The sequence below is a fragment of the Desmodus rotundus genome, chromosome 7, assembly GCF_022682495.2.
Source record: "Desmodus rotundus isolate HL8 chromosome 7, HLdesRot8A.1, whole genome shotgun sequence".
NCBI classification, from domain to species: Eukaryota; Metazoa; Chordata; class Mammalia; order Chiroptera; family Phyllostomidae; genus Desmodus; species Desmodus rotundus.
This window is the reverse complement of record NC_071393.1, coordinates 117,463,262-117,477,409: the sequence shown is the minus strand read 5'-3', so window position 1 is coordinate 117,477,409 and position 14,148 is coordinate 117,463,262. Positions and strand designations below refer to the sequence as shown.

Below are 14,148 nucleotides of genomic sequence, written 5' to 3'. Positions count from 1 at the left end.
GATGTGCCAGCCACAGGGTTAATAATCAATTTGATGATTCAAATGAGTGTGGGGAGGGAGGTAGGTATAGAATTATTTAAAAGGGGAAAAAAGCCCTCAGGAGAGACCACCACCTTATTCTATATTCTACAGAAGACAATGAGCAATAGGGGGAAAGACATAATTTTTTTTCATCAAAATAATGTCTAAATGGAAAGTAACTCCAGGCAGTGTTCAAGCACTTCAAGAATAAAAGTGGGAGTTTTGTGAGAAGCCCCAGGAGGGGCCAGCCTCTCGGGAGGAGCTGGAGACTGGGCAACAAGACGGCAGATGATGCTTGACTTGGATAAATGGAAGCGCGTGCAGGCTGGGACACGGCTGAGATTTTTCATAAGTGCTCAAGTGCAGGAACTCGGGATTCTCCGCGCGTGGGGCTCAGGCAGGTATCTCAGAGAGATGGATGAAGACGTCTGCTCTGTCAGCAGAACCCCAGCAGCCCTTGGTTTTGTTTTGTTTTTAACCACGTAAGTACTTGGTCCCGTTAGAGACTGAGAGGGTGCAGAGACACTCTCCTTGAGCTTCTACGCTACCACCATATCTTGCCAAGACCTCAGTACCGGTTTCGCTGCATCCTTTCTGGCCCCGGAAATGCCTTCTCCACGCACACAGCAGCCAGGGGGCACTTTGTAAAACACACACACACACAGTGTGACCTTGTTGCAGTTCAGAAAGAGACCCCAGTCTTTCCCGTGCCCTATGAGGAAGGCCCCACAAGGCAGGTCTGTCTGCATCCCTCCGCACTCCTCCTCGGCCCATGCCACGCTCCCCTCGGTCCTTGCGTCTGCCACCTAGAATGTCCCCCCTTTCAGACCACACCAGAACCTTCTGCTGTTCACTTTGCTTTGGGTAGTTTATCAGTTTGCAATGACGTATACGTGTATTGGTATGAGCGATACCCCCCCTTCACAAGCGCATGCACGCACACACTCACTAGACTGGAAGCTAGCTCTGTGAAGGCTGGGACCATGTCTGTTTTTGTTTGTCGGACAACCTCCAGTGCTTAATGGTGCCCGGCACACAGCAATTGCTTGGTAAAGATTTTGTTGAGTGAATTGGTAAGCTAGCAGTTTGGGGTGGGGTGCCAGAGCCCGCTGCCCCAGAGGAGCTGAGGCCCTGGCAGGTTGCATGGGATCAGCTGACTCCTTGCTTGGCATGGGTGCACCATTTTAATGGGAGACAGCACACTCGGTGGAGCATGAAAAGAAAGCTTCACAGCCTGAAGCCGTGGAGGCAAAGCCACTGGGGACAAATGAGGGGAACCGGGAGGTCTGTGTTGGCAAGGAAGCCGGCCGATGCCTGCACACAGTCACTGTCTGCACCGCCTTGCATCGGGGCTTTAGCTGATTGTCCTGGAGGGCCAGAATGAGGCCCCGGAGACCCAGTCCTCCCTAGACTGCCCTCCTCCGTTGTGCCTGTCCAGCCTCCTCAGCCCTGGGGCAGAGTCCTTTCTCCTTTGCCTCCCCAGCAAGCTTGAGCCTGCAGACCCTGCTACAGGGGAGGCAAGGGCCTGCCAGCAGAGGCACCCCGGGCATCAGGTCCCCTGGCAGTCCCAGGCAAACATGGCCAGGTCACCCAGAGCCCATGGGAGAGCCTTTTCCCCACTCTGTCCGCAGCCAGGTCACAGGGGACAGGATTCCTTCCCAAAGCCAGGGTCAGCTTCCACGCTGCTAGCTGGAGAGGCAGCAGTGCGGGAGAGTCAGAGGATGCCTGGATCTAGTCCTGACTACTCCGTATAACCTTGCCAAAGTCACCACTTCTTCAGGAAACCGAGGTGGTACAGGGGGTAGAGCAGGATGGGCAGGGGTCTTACATTCCTTCAAACCTGAACTCCATTCAACCAATCGTCACTTACTATCTCCACTGCTCACCTAGAGCAGGGGCTATTTGGAATCCACTCCAACAAAAACTCTTAGCCACCCCCTTCGCTGTCCTATGGCACCTCCAATGCTGGCACCCCCAACTGGGCAAGCCAGCCAAAAGGAAATGGGACAAAAGCAAAAGTTATTAGACACAGTAATTGCACAGAGTATAAGGGGAAAGCAACTCAATTTGTTTTCATGACAAACTCCCTTAAATAGATATTTATTGCACTCACAGAACTTTACAGGTAAGAGGGCTCTGGGATCATTCAGAACCACTGTAAGACTTTACAGTTAAGGAAGTCTGTGAGTTTCTCTGTGCGGTGGAGTGACCCACCCAAGGTCACACAGCGAGTAACTAGCAAAGCATGCCATCTGTGGAGTTCTGCTATCCATCTCCCACATCTTTGTACACACTTCTCTTCACTTCCCTCCCTTTCCCCTTCCCCAAGTTCAAGCTCTTTCCTGAGGAATACGAAGCCAAACCACTGGCAACACCCGCACGTCAGCTGGGAAAGGGTGGGGACCCAGGCTGCTGTCCACTCTGTTCCCCAAACCTGTGCTTCTCTAGGTACAAAGGCTTCCATTGTACGGTGGATTGTGGGACTCAGGTCCACACTAAACACCCTTCCTTCCCTTTCTAAGTCCTTAGAATGGGCTGCCCTAATGCCTGCGCCTGGATCTCGGGGACCAGCAAAGCGGCCTTGCGGTGATCCAAGCAGCTGACCCCAGCACAGTGCCCTCGCCACGGGTCTGATGAAAGTCCCCACCATTCAGGGTCTAGTCTTGGTGTGCTTCTTCCCTCTCTTGAGATGGCCTCCCCGATACCCGTTGTGTCTGCACACACAAGGCGGCAGCACACAGCGTCTCTTGGGGTCCTGACTCCCCTCCCTGTGATGTGACATTCACAGCCCACAGAGGTTTTTTCTCATCTTTCAAGCCAGGCAACTTAGTGGGAGCTGGTGGACTCAACAGGGGCCCCAACAGGGCAAAGGACTAGATGGCTTGACCATTAAAACGTGAGACCCACCAGGAATTTTTGAAGAGCCGGTCACAGGCTCTGTAATCCAGTGAATGTGGGATACCACTTGTTCTTTACGCCAGCCCTGTCCCTCAGCCTCGCCCACACTCCCTGAACCCGAGTTCCCAGGTGGGAATGATGCCTTGGGAAACACCCCAGGGGGGCAGCCACTTCTTACCACCAGCCCAGGCCGGGCAGGAGGACTCCATGGAACTGTCTGAATCGCACACCAAGCTTGTTTCTCCTGCACCCCAGGGTCAACGCTGGCGGAGGCGCGTCTGGAAAGTGCATCCACTTAGTCTGGGACTAAGTTCAACTGCACTTAGTCCCAGAGGACCAAGGAGGGCCTGGCCTAGACGGCGAGCCTACCCTGTGCATCCCTGGGAACAGTGCAGGTCAGGCCAGGGCTCCATGGTCTCCAGGCTCGGGGAAGTGTCCCTGGCCACATGCATCAGTGCTCCCACTCACTCTCTTCTCACCTACTTGAGTTGAGGGTGGGGAGTTATATCCCCGGGTGGTGGTCAGCAGACTGGCAGCCCATTGGCTGGCACACGTCCCGAGGATCATAATTAACTGATAACGCTGATACAATGCGAGTTTGTACTCCCATAATAGTCTCCTGCTGACAGATAAACGCTGCGGGAACATGATGGCTTTTCCTGAAGCCGTAATGGGCCATTACTGGGGCAAGAAGGGCCATGTGCCGTTAGCACGGCCACGTGACCCCGAAATACCATGTGAAGGGGACGGCGTCTTGAGTGGGTCGATGCTCGGGTTCTCTCCCACCATCACCATCATCCCTTCCCTTATCTGAAATCCCTACCAGGGGTCTTGGAATAAATTCCAGATATTTCAAAGATCTATTATGACCTTTTTTTGAGCCTCAAGATCCTATTCTCACCAACACGGCTGAACAGTATATGACAGTTCTCTGTTTGCCAAAAAGACCCCAGTTCTGCAGGCACCGTGCAAGGTGGCCGCTGGGTGACCGGGCAGGCAGTGGGTCATGCATGTGGGACAAGTCTCTCCATAGAAACAAAGACCTTTCTCCGTCCTCATCTCCAGGACAATAGGAATACATTATGACAGTGATAGCCTTGTCCCCAGCCACATTTCGGCTGGGGGGTGGGGGGCAAGGAGAGGGAGCAAGAGGAGAAGTATAAAGAGAAGAAGAGGGAGGAGGAGGAAGTGAAAGGAGGGGAAGAGAAAAGAGCTCTGTGTCTTGATAGTAGCTGGTACCTAATAAATATTTTCAGTGAGAGTGGATTATGGTTTTTTCCTTATAACAAAGAAACTTGACCTTATTTTCATCCTGTGTCACATAGAAATTTATCATCCAATTTCTTGTGACTTTTGCATCGGCTTAAGCATAAAACATAGTTGGTTCCAAGTAGCTATACAGTTTATCTCTTGAGTTTCATCATTGGTAAAAGGGAAACTTCTCTTTGATGATAAAACAACTGTACGCATCTCACGGTCAACACTGGCTGTGGAAAGAATGCTCGCTTTGCTTTGCTTTGCTTTGCTTTGCTTTGCCAGCTCACGCCTGAAGCCTCCGTGAACATTTCTATTCTCCAGGATAATTATCTTAGAGAAACTACAAAATACATGGAACGTCTGGAAAATTAATTCTGAGGTAACACACAAGTAAAGTGTTATTAAGTAGGAATGAAGAAACAGGTTGGTCGAGCCTGTCTCCCTGGCATTCGCGACGTAAGATTCAAGACGGGGAGCATTCGAACGTATTTTCATTTCCGAATGGCTCGATTAGAGTAGAACTTCTTATTTCATTATCTTTCAGAATAAATGCTTTTTTTTCCTCTAATAAAATGTTTCGTGAAGAGGAAAAAATAGCAAATGCTTTTAGGTTTGGGGAAAAATCAAGTGTTTTGTAAACTGTAATGTGCTATTGCTTCATAAATCACAGTTCCGATGACCGCTTTCGACTGTGTTCTCACCGCTGGCCGATCGATGCCTTTACAAACGTGTAGTGTTGGGTGGGCCAAAAAGTTCATGTGGTTTTTTCCATAAAATACAAACCACATTTTTCATTTTCACCAATAACTTTATTGATTTGGATATTTTGAGTATGTCGGCTAATGTTGATTGTTCTCAATTAATGTCTCAATTGGATCTCTATCAACTTCAACTGGTCTACCTGACCGTGGAGCATCATCCAGAGAAAAATTTCTAGCACAAAACTTCACAAATCACTTTGACATGTTTGATCAGTCACAGCACCTTCTCCACACACTGCACAATTTTTTTTTTTTTTTGCCTTTCAGTTGGGGGTTTACCTTTCTTGAAATAATAAAGCATAATATGCCAGAAATGTTGCATATCTCCTTCTATCTTCAATATTAAAATGGCTGCACAAAAATTGACCAATTTGGTAAGTTTTTTTTAATGCACGCTGATATGACAGCTGTCACTATACAATCCAACAAAATTGTTCTGAATGAAGTTAAAGACAACTAAGCGCTACTAGAGCCATCGTACAAAAAAAAAAACCAAATGAGCTTTTTGGCCAGCCCGATACGAGGCGATGAGTGCAGCCGGCAGTGCGCTGCCCCCCATCCTGAACCCTGTAGCTATGGACGGTCACTAGCAATTCCAGATGAAGTCTTGGGCTCTGCAGCAGGGCCGTCGCAAACATCTTTATTTTTCATAAACAATTGGGAACGTGAAGCTTTAGGAGGATTCCCAACTCAGAAGGGTTTGCCTTTCCCAGAAGGACAAGACAAGGCAGGAAGGGAAACTGCAGAACCAAAGAGACTTTAGAAAAATGGGTAAAAGGCAGTCAATGATACAAGATTTAATACGGATAAACACTGGTAATACACTTGTCAGCAATGACCCTAGAAGGAGCCGACGGGAGTGGAGCTGGTGGGGGAGCAGCGGAGCAGAGAGACATCTGGGGTCAGAACAGAGAGCACATTAAGCGCAGGCCTCCAGCTCATGGCATGATAAACACTGCTTTGGGGTAATTCTACAAAACCCAGCCGAGCAAGGAGCAGCCATAACTCCTCTTTACTCTCCCTTACAAAAGGTGCAGATGGAATTTTACGCTCGGCCCCTAGGAACTTGATTTGAAAGCAAAGTGGAAGGGTGAGGAGGAAAGGTCTTGGAGAGAGGTGGAGAAGGCATCGTAGGCCTCCTGAAGTTGTCTGAGCTACCTGCCCCCCGCTCCCAAGAGAGAGGGACAAATGTGGGGGCAAGGTGGGATGGGTTGTCCCTGCACCCCGATGGGCAAGTGCTTGGCTCCCAACCTGTGTCACATGCGCATTGTAAGTGTCATCTTAGGTTCCTTCGACTGTCTCTTTTCCCTGTCTCTTGGTCAGCACCCCACCAAGGCCCAGGCTCACGTCCACGTCCAGAGCGTGAGGTCTGGCTTACTGAGGGGCCAGATGGCCAGCCCAGGAGTGCAGGAGGGTAGCTCCCCGAATCCTTCCTTTTCCTGCCCTCTGTGCACTGTTTCACGGCGATACATTTGTGATAACCCTTCCGGAAGGAACATGCATGCCGGAGCCACCTGTAAGTCTCCTTGGGGCTGGACGGGAAGTGGTGGCCAGCACCATGGCACCTCACTGGGATTGCTTGGCACCTGTCCTCACCTCAGTCCCTTTATATCACCCTCAGACCCCTGGGCTTCCACCTCCCAAATGAGGTAGTGGGCATTTTTAACGCCTGCTTCAGGCTCTGTTTTCTAAGGGACCAGGGCTGATATACAGACTGAATCAGCAGGGTTGAGGGCCCCTGACTTGCTCTCAGTTCTAACTGTTTTATTACTTACTCCCCGCTCCCTTGGTTAGGGGAGGGGAGCGTAATGATTGACGATCACTAGGGGTAGTCCCCAGTGAGTTACAGGCTGGCTGTTTTACAAAGGCCCACAGGACCCTGCCCCACCAACCCACTCTCCCACCCACTCGGACACTCTGGTTCTGGTTCAATTGCCCAGAAGTTCAGGTCAAGGGTGTTGTCGGAAGCCAGCCAACAAGACCATCTGGCCCAATACCCCTTCTCCACTCGCCTTTCTCCCTTCACCCGCCACATCCAGGGGGCCAAGTGCACAGAGTTGACTCTTGAACAACAAGGGTTTAGACTATGCAAGGCCATGTATACATGGATTTTTTTCAATAAATATTGTACATATATTTTCTCTTCCTTATCATTTTCTTAATAGCATTTTCTTTTCTCCAGCTTACTTTATTGTAAGAATACAGTCTACAATACATGTAACATACAAAATACATGCTAATCTACTCTTTAGGTTATCGGTAAGGCTTCCTGTCAACAGTAGTTAAGTTTTTGGACAGTCCAAAGATTCCTGTGGATTTCTGACTGTGGGAGGGGTTGGCACAGGGTCAAGGGCATTGGTCACGGCTCACCTGTGCTGTGCTCTCCTTTTTCCTGGTCATTTCCCCGCATGCCCACCCACCCAACAATGGGCTTCCAGCGCCAAGGGAATCCACCAGCTTCAGGAGCAGCAGTCTATGATCTCACACAGCAGACATTCTAGCAGCAAGTAGTTTCACCTTTCTGGTCTGCTGTCCTTAGCACATCAGCTGTCACCTTCAGTTTGTCCCCTCCTCCCCATCCACGCCCCACAGTTGAAGGATGGTTCTCGTGGCCTAGGCATCACTGCCTCCCCGAGCTGTGCCCACATCCAGGAAGAGGTGGATGTGGGTGTGTATTTATGTCAGGGGAATATTTTTCCTTATGACTCTTGTTGGTTGTTCAGTTGCTGGTTTGGATTTGACTTTGGTCTGGAGGAAAATCTCCCCCAGGATTTCTGCATCCCCACCCCAGCAGGCTTATCCTCACATCTTCTTGGCCAGAATCCAGTCACATACTCAACCCAAACCAATCACTGTCAGAGGAGAAATGGATCGCCACGACTGGTTTAAAATGCACTTACTCCCTGAAGCGGGGGAGAGGCTCACTCTTCCTGAGAACACTGGTGTTCAGTGGCAAGCAAATCCATGCCTGTTAGAGGAGGAGGTGGGAATGGCTGCTGGGTCGGCAACCAGCAGCGTCTGCCACACCTGGTGGAGGACACCACGGACGCGAGCAATGAGAGGGCCATCATCTGTACAGGCAAAAACCAACCACAAAAATCTGGCCGCTTTCTGTTGTCCCCTTGCTCCTGCAGTCGAAACAATGGCAGCGATCAGCGGTCCTCCCTAAGAAAATCTCTGGCCGCTCTAAGTTCTGCACAACTGTTGCAGTTGCTGTTGAGTTTTAATAATACATATAAGTTTCAAATTAGTTCTTATTACCTAAATTTGAATACAAATGGCATTCCGTGGGGAAGTTATAAAGTCAGCCACACCAGCTTAGCTCCGTGGTGTTTTAGGAGTAAATTCACGATGGGGTGGAATCCTTCAAGCTCACATACGGCTCAGTGTATGTCTCTGCCCCCGGGTATGATGTACCCCCGGGTGCAAGTGGGGGGCTCCAAAGGGATGAGAGCACAGTGATTCTACAGACAAAGAACTTGAGGTTCTTCAGTCATGTTCTTCTATGTGATCACTTGGAGGTTTTATTTGCATTCAAATTTTAAAACAGTGAAACAGAGCAGAAGTGTGAAATGTGATATTTGTAACTTCAAATATTAGTTCCTGCATGACAAGTTCTATTGGATTTGAACAATATTTTGGCATCGAAATTTACGCTTCATTTTGAATTATGGTTTGTTTTAAAATTAATCAACACATCAGGAAAATAATTTTAATAATTAAAAAAAATTATTGATTGATTTTAGGGAGAAAGAGGGAGAGTAAGAGAGAGAGAGAGAGAGAAGGATCAATTTGTTGTTCCACTTAATTATGCATTCACTGGTTGATTCTCATATGTACCCTGACCAGGGACCAAACCAGCAACCTTGGTGTGTTGGGACGATGCTCTAACCAACTGAGATACAAGGCCAGGGCCAATTTTAATAACAATTTAATTTTAGTAATAATCTAATAATGATCATTATTAATTTTGATATGATTATTACTAAGGCTAATTTTGTTGTGCAGAGGAAGGCAGTCCAGCTGTCCAGATCTTCAAGTTTTGCCTCCTCCTCCCTCCTCTTCCCCGGTTGTTCTTGCTCTCTTCCCACCCTGAGCTGGGCCAGTGGTCCTCGGAGACAGAAAGGCGACTGTCCCCATGGCCCTCGGATATATCTGAGGGACCCATCTCCAGATAGATCAGCAGTAACCATTCCGAGCCCTGAAGTGTCCAGCAGTCCCCTCAGCATCTTCATCATGTCCTCATCTTCTTTTAATTGAATAATTCTACCCTTTATCAAGTGCCATCAATAAAGACAGAAACTATTTTTTATTCATGATGTGGTTAATTCCGTGTTTTCTTTTTCTCATCCTTTTGCATTGTTCGTTTGAGAACGCTAACTCTCATACGACTCTTCAGACCCAGTGACAAGGGCTAGAAAGGGGTGGTGGGGACGTACCACTCACTGAGCACCCACCCGCTCTGTGCTGGGCACCCACACTGTTCTGCCAGTTAGCCCCATCACAGGGAAACCAAGCCCACTTTCCATCTGAGGCGGCTATCATCACTCTCATTTTATCCATTGAGGAGAAAATTAAAGCAATGAGGGTAACTGGCCCAAGGCCAGAAGACAATCTGAAACTTGACTCCAATCCTAGCTTGCCCCAAATCCCTGTCCAGTCCACCTTGTCACTTGCACGGAGCCCATACCGGCACTATGTCTTTGACTAAGGAAGAGGCTTTCATGGGCTAGCCTGGGAACCTTACTCAGCATGACAGAGAACTGGAAATATCTGTGCTTAGATACAAGCAACCGATTTATTCAATATGAAAAGACTTTAGGAACACGGCCTCTGGGAAGTCAGTAAGGGTTAGACCTGTCCCCACTGTACAGGTATTTAGCTGGACATGTTCATTCCTAATAGGGAAGTCCTTTAAAGTCAGAATGAGGTATGCTCTTGGCACTGAAGGGAGAAGATGAGGAAAGAAGTGTAACACCGGAGAAGAAAGGAACTGATTTTATGGAATGATGCCAAAGGGTATCTTTTAGCTTTCTGTGGCTTGGAGAAGGTGAAGGGCGACCGAAAGAAGAAGGATGAGGTGATGAAAAGGAAGATGACCTACTGCCAAGCACAATTTCCCCATTAGGACCAATTTGCTTGGTTGGAGCGGGTTCAAATGGGCAGCAACTCTGAACCCAGCAGGATGTGTTTGAATGGTTTCTGCAAACACACCCAAGAAATTAGGAGGTCCCCTCTGGAGGTAGGAAAACTCCCTAATAAAATGAGGAGGGCTCATTACTCCATAGTTTTCCCCCTTTCAGTGTAAGGCTACTACCACAAGACCAAACAAGTGGTTTATTTTCCTCTTTCTTCCAACATCAACCCATTGCACACTTCCCTTTGTTCCTTGGATGCTAACTTACCTACCCACTCCCCTAAGGAGATTCACTTCCTGCCCCAGTATCAAAGGATGAGCCCCTACAGAGATGCGGTTCCATAACTCTTCAATGACAGCCAACCAGCTGGTCCACAGGAAGGAGACTCTCCCTTGAGGTGTGAGTTTTTTGTTTTGTATTTTTGCCTATGGGATTACAAAAGCATTATTTTAAAGCAATGGTTTTCAATTTTTTTACAGAATAGTCTTCCTTCAGATAGAACCGTACATAAAACTATGTTAAATAAAGCAGCAAAAAAGTAGCCCTTCTGGTTTAGACAAGTGGGTCCCACTCTCGGTCCTTTACTCCCAACCCTGGGGGTGGGAGGGGCAGCCTCCACCCCCTCTATAGAGCCCTAGGTCCCCTGGGAGCACACTTTGAAAATAAAATGGAATCTCTAAAATCAGTGTTCTCTAAGTAGCATTGACTCAATCAACCGATAGATAAAACAAGAAGCATTGCGACTATAAACCAGAGCCTAGAATGACATCCCCTGTGGAGGCCTCAGGGCCGTGGTAGAGGAGGCTGCAGATAAAAAGCAGCAACCTGCCCAAATACCCTTGCTGTTTGTATAGACGCCCTCTGCCATTGAGAACGAGGCCAAGCCCATTTAGGTGGCTTGCCTTGTAGCATACTTGGGAGCAAGGGACAAAGTCATTGTCATGGGCGGCGCATCCTAGTGGTTCTCAGCCAGCATCCTGAGGTACAGATGGGTTTCAAATCAGGTGTGAAGTCAGTTACTAGAAATACTGGTAATATTGGTAAAGTGCTAAAATTGGCAAGCACAATACTTTCTCACATAGTACTTAATAATGTCACTTTCATGTACTTGCATGGGATGTGCTTTGTTGAGTGGGAGCATAAGGGGCGCATCAAGAGACACCTAACACTTTGGGAATTACAAGCAATGCTCTATGCCAATGGGAGTGTCCCTAGCTGATTGCTTTCTGCACTGGCAGAGTAAAAAGGGCACAGGCTTTGAGGTCTGGCAGACTTCAGTTCAAATCCTCACTCCACCCTTCATTAGCTGTGGCTCGGAGGCAGTATGTAACCACCCCGTCCCCCGCCATGTGTTCTCAATCTTTAAAATGTTTTGTTGCAGGGTAGTGTGTATAAAGCACTTTGCGCAGTGCCTGGCACATAGTAGGTGATCAACAGACACTAGCTTCACTCCACCCTTCCCTACACGGAGGTCCTGGCCTCAGCTCTAGCCTGCCTCTCACAGCGATCCTCCCTGTAAGGCGTGCATCGCCCATATTGCACGCAGTCCCAGGAGTAGCGAACGCCTGAGACAGTAGTCAGTGGCTGGCTTTATTCACTGTGACAGTGCAATTCACATGTTCCCCTCTCTGTCCCAACTCATTTCCAGACCCCTGAGGATCTGGAGCAGCATCTTCTCAGCTGTAATTGGGGCGTGGTTCCTCAGAGCCCCACCAACCTCTGCCCTCCTCACCACGAGCTCCCCAACCACTTAGCCCAAGTGTTGGATGCCTGGCCTATCATGGTGAGCTATGGACTCTAATTCAACATCAGGATCAAGGCCACAGTCAGGTCCACCTGTTAGAGATGCCCTTGAGTCTGCTTTGAGTCTTCACTGTGATTCAAACATGAAATCTCACACTGACCTAACACCTCACCAGGATCTGCGTCCTTCAACAGGGATTGAAAAAATTGCCATTCTTGCAGCCTCTGAGGCTTATTCCAACCTTGGAAATCCTCCTTTCTTTTACACACCTGTTAATAACACCAGGTGTTGCCCAGACAACCCTCAGAAGTGTGTATATTACTCCCATCTCTTAATCTTGAAGGAAGAGTCATCAATATGTAAAAATCCACATGCTGGCCATTTCTTCTCCAAAGGACCTTTTGGAGGTAACGGAGAGACAGGGTTATTTAATTTCCCGCAGCTGAACTCACCTCCACTCACTGCTGAGGCAGAGAGGGAGCGGAGCGCCTTGAAGTCTCCCTCCCACCCTTGCCTCCCGTCTCAAGGGACCTCTCAATGCAGCCACCTTGAAGGGGCCCAGGCAGAGAGGCATGTGGGCCCTTGAGGCCACCTGTCTAGGCATGGGGCAGGCAAGTCATCTGGGATAGGCTGAGTGTAATGAAAACCCAGGCACGGCTTCTCAAACATGTCCTTCATGGTCCCATGACCAACAGTGGGAGGGAGTGCCCTGTCCAGTGTCTGTGGGACGGGCCCGGTGGCGGCACGCCCAGGCAGGGCAGGGGCCATGCTTTGTGAGGTGACTTGCCATCTCAAAGCCCTTCCTGGATAATATCTCACGGATCTTATTAGCTCCCAATCAGAGGCAGAGCGATATCGTCCTTCTGGTAAGGGGGAAATAAAGTCAATGCCCCCTCTGTGTGACACCCCTGGGTCCCTTTTTGGTGGGGAGTTTGTGCAAAGAGAAGACATTGAAGATTAATAGCATGTTCTTGGAGTTCAGGGTGGAACAACCCAGAAAGGTAGGCAGGTGCTCACAGGTCCGAGACCAGGTGACAAAGCAATAGTGCACTTTTACCATCTGTCAGGCTTGTTACCCTCAGCGCCGCTACTACAATAGAGCCCGTGATAGAGCGGTCTGCGAAGCCCTCAACTTGGACTTGGTGAGGCACCCCATCTAATAGAACAATGCATGCTAACGAGAAAGGGGGACTGCCATCCCCCCCCACATTTTCACCTCTGCCCACAGGAAAGGCAGGGGGCATTGTTGATTGGATTGGTTAGTGCCCAGGACATTTTCTGGGCCATGTTCTACTAGGGGCAGGGCCACTCGGTGTCAAAGGTTTGCACATCTTGCCAGGGCTGTCTCTTGTCCACTTGACCTTCAGGGCTTCCAGCCTCCTCCAGGCAAAGCTGACTTGTTCCCATTCCACCCACCCCTCTGCCCGCCCCTCCCACGTCCTGTCCACAACTGAGCAGTGCGGGTCTGCAGGAGCCCGCTGTGTCTCGGGTCATGGGGAGGGACGGGGGGCAGGAGTGGAAAGCAAGCGCCCACAGGAGGAAATCCACTGGTAGCAACAGGAGCCCTACCCAGGTGAACGACTGCCCAGGACAGGGCTGCCTGTCACACACCAGGCTGGACACAGGCGGGCAACAAGACAGTGTGACAGGGGGAAGGAGGAAGGGCGGCCACCAGCACGGGCAGTCCCACCCAGAGGTCTCAAAGGACTTGGGCAGCACTCTCAGGGACTAAAACTAGGCCCCTGGCCACTGGACTTGACTTTTTTTTCCTTTTTCTATTATGTCCTGTAGAAAAGTCAGGACTGAAAAAAGGTGGAGTCCTGGATCCAGCCACACCTGAGGACTGGATCTGCAGGCCAGGGAGCCCAGGGGGCCTCGGCTGTTGGGAGCTGCTTTCCCTTCATCCCCAGAGATCACGGCAAACAAAGCCCATGTTACCTTGCTTTCTGGATCTTTCCCCACACACCATTTCCTCCCCCTTCCTTCTCATGGCTACTATCCCTAAGCCCACCTCCCCACCATCCCTTCCCACAAAACCCAGCCTTTCCCTGGCATGTCCACACAGACAGCCCTGGCGTGCCTTCCCCCAACCACTTGTGCAGGTGGCTCCAGGAATGGGTAACTGTGTGCCCGTCACCTCTGCCCATCTGCCTGGCGGGGCCACAGGCTCTGGACCAGCGCTTCCCTCCTGACTCCGGCCCATGTAAGACTCAGGGCTTCCGCTGGGCTGCTTAACTCTCTGGGCCGAGGTAATAATGATCGCCTCAGAGGGTGGCCCTGAACTGTGACAAGGGTATAAGGCTCTCAGCATAGTGCCTGCCCCAGAGTA

General features: G+C 49.7%; 1 protein-coding gene across 2 annotated transcripts in view; it reads right to left on the bottom strand.

Moving 5' to 3' along the window:
- ESRRB (estrogen related receptor beta) overlaps positions 1–14,148 on the bottom strand; it is a 159,794-nt gene that overhangs the window by 105,700 nt on the left and 39,946 nt on the right. The window lies entirely within an intron of this gene.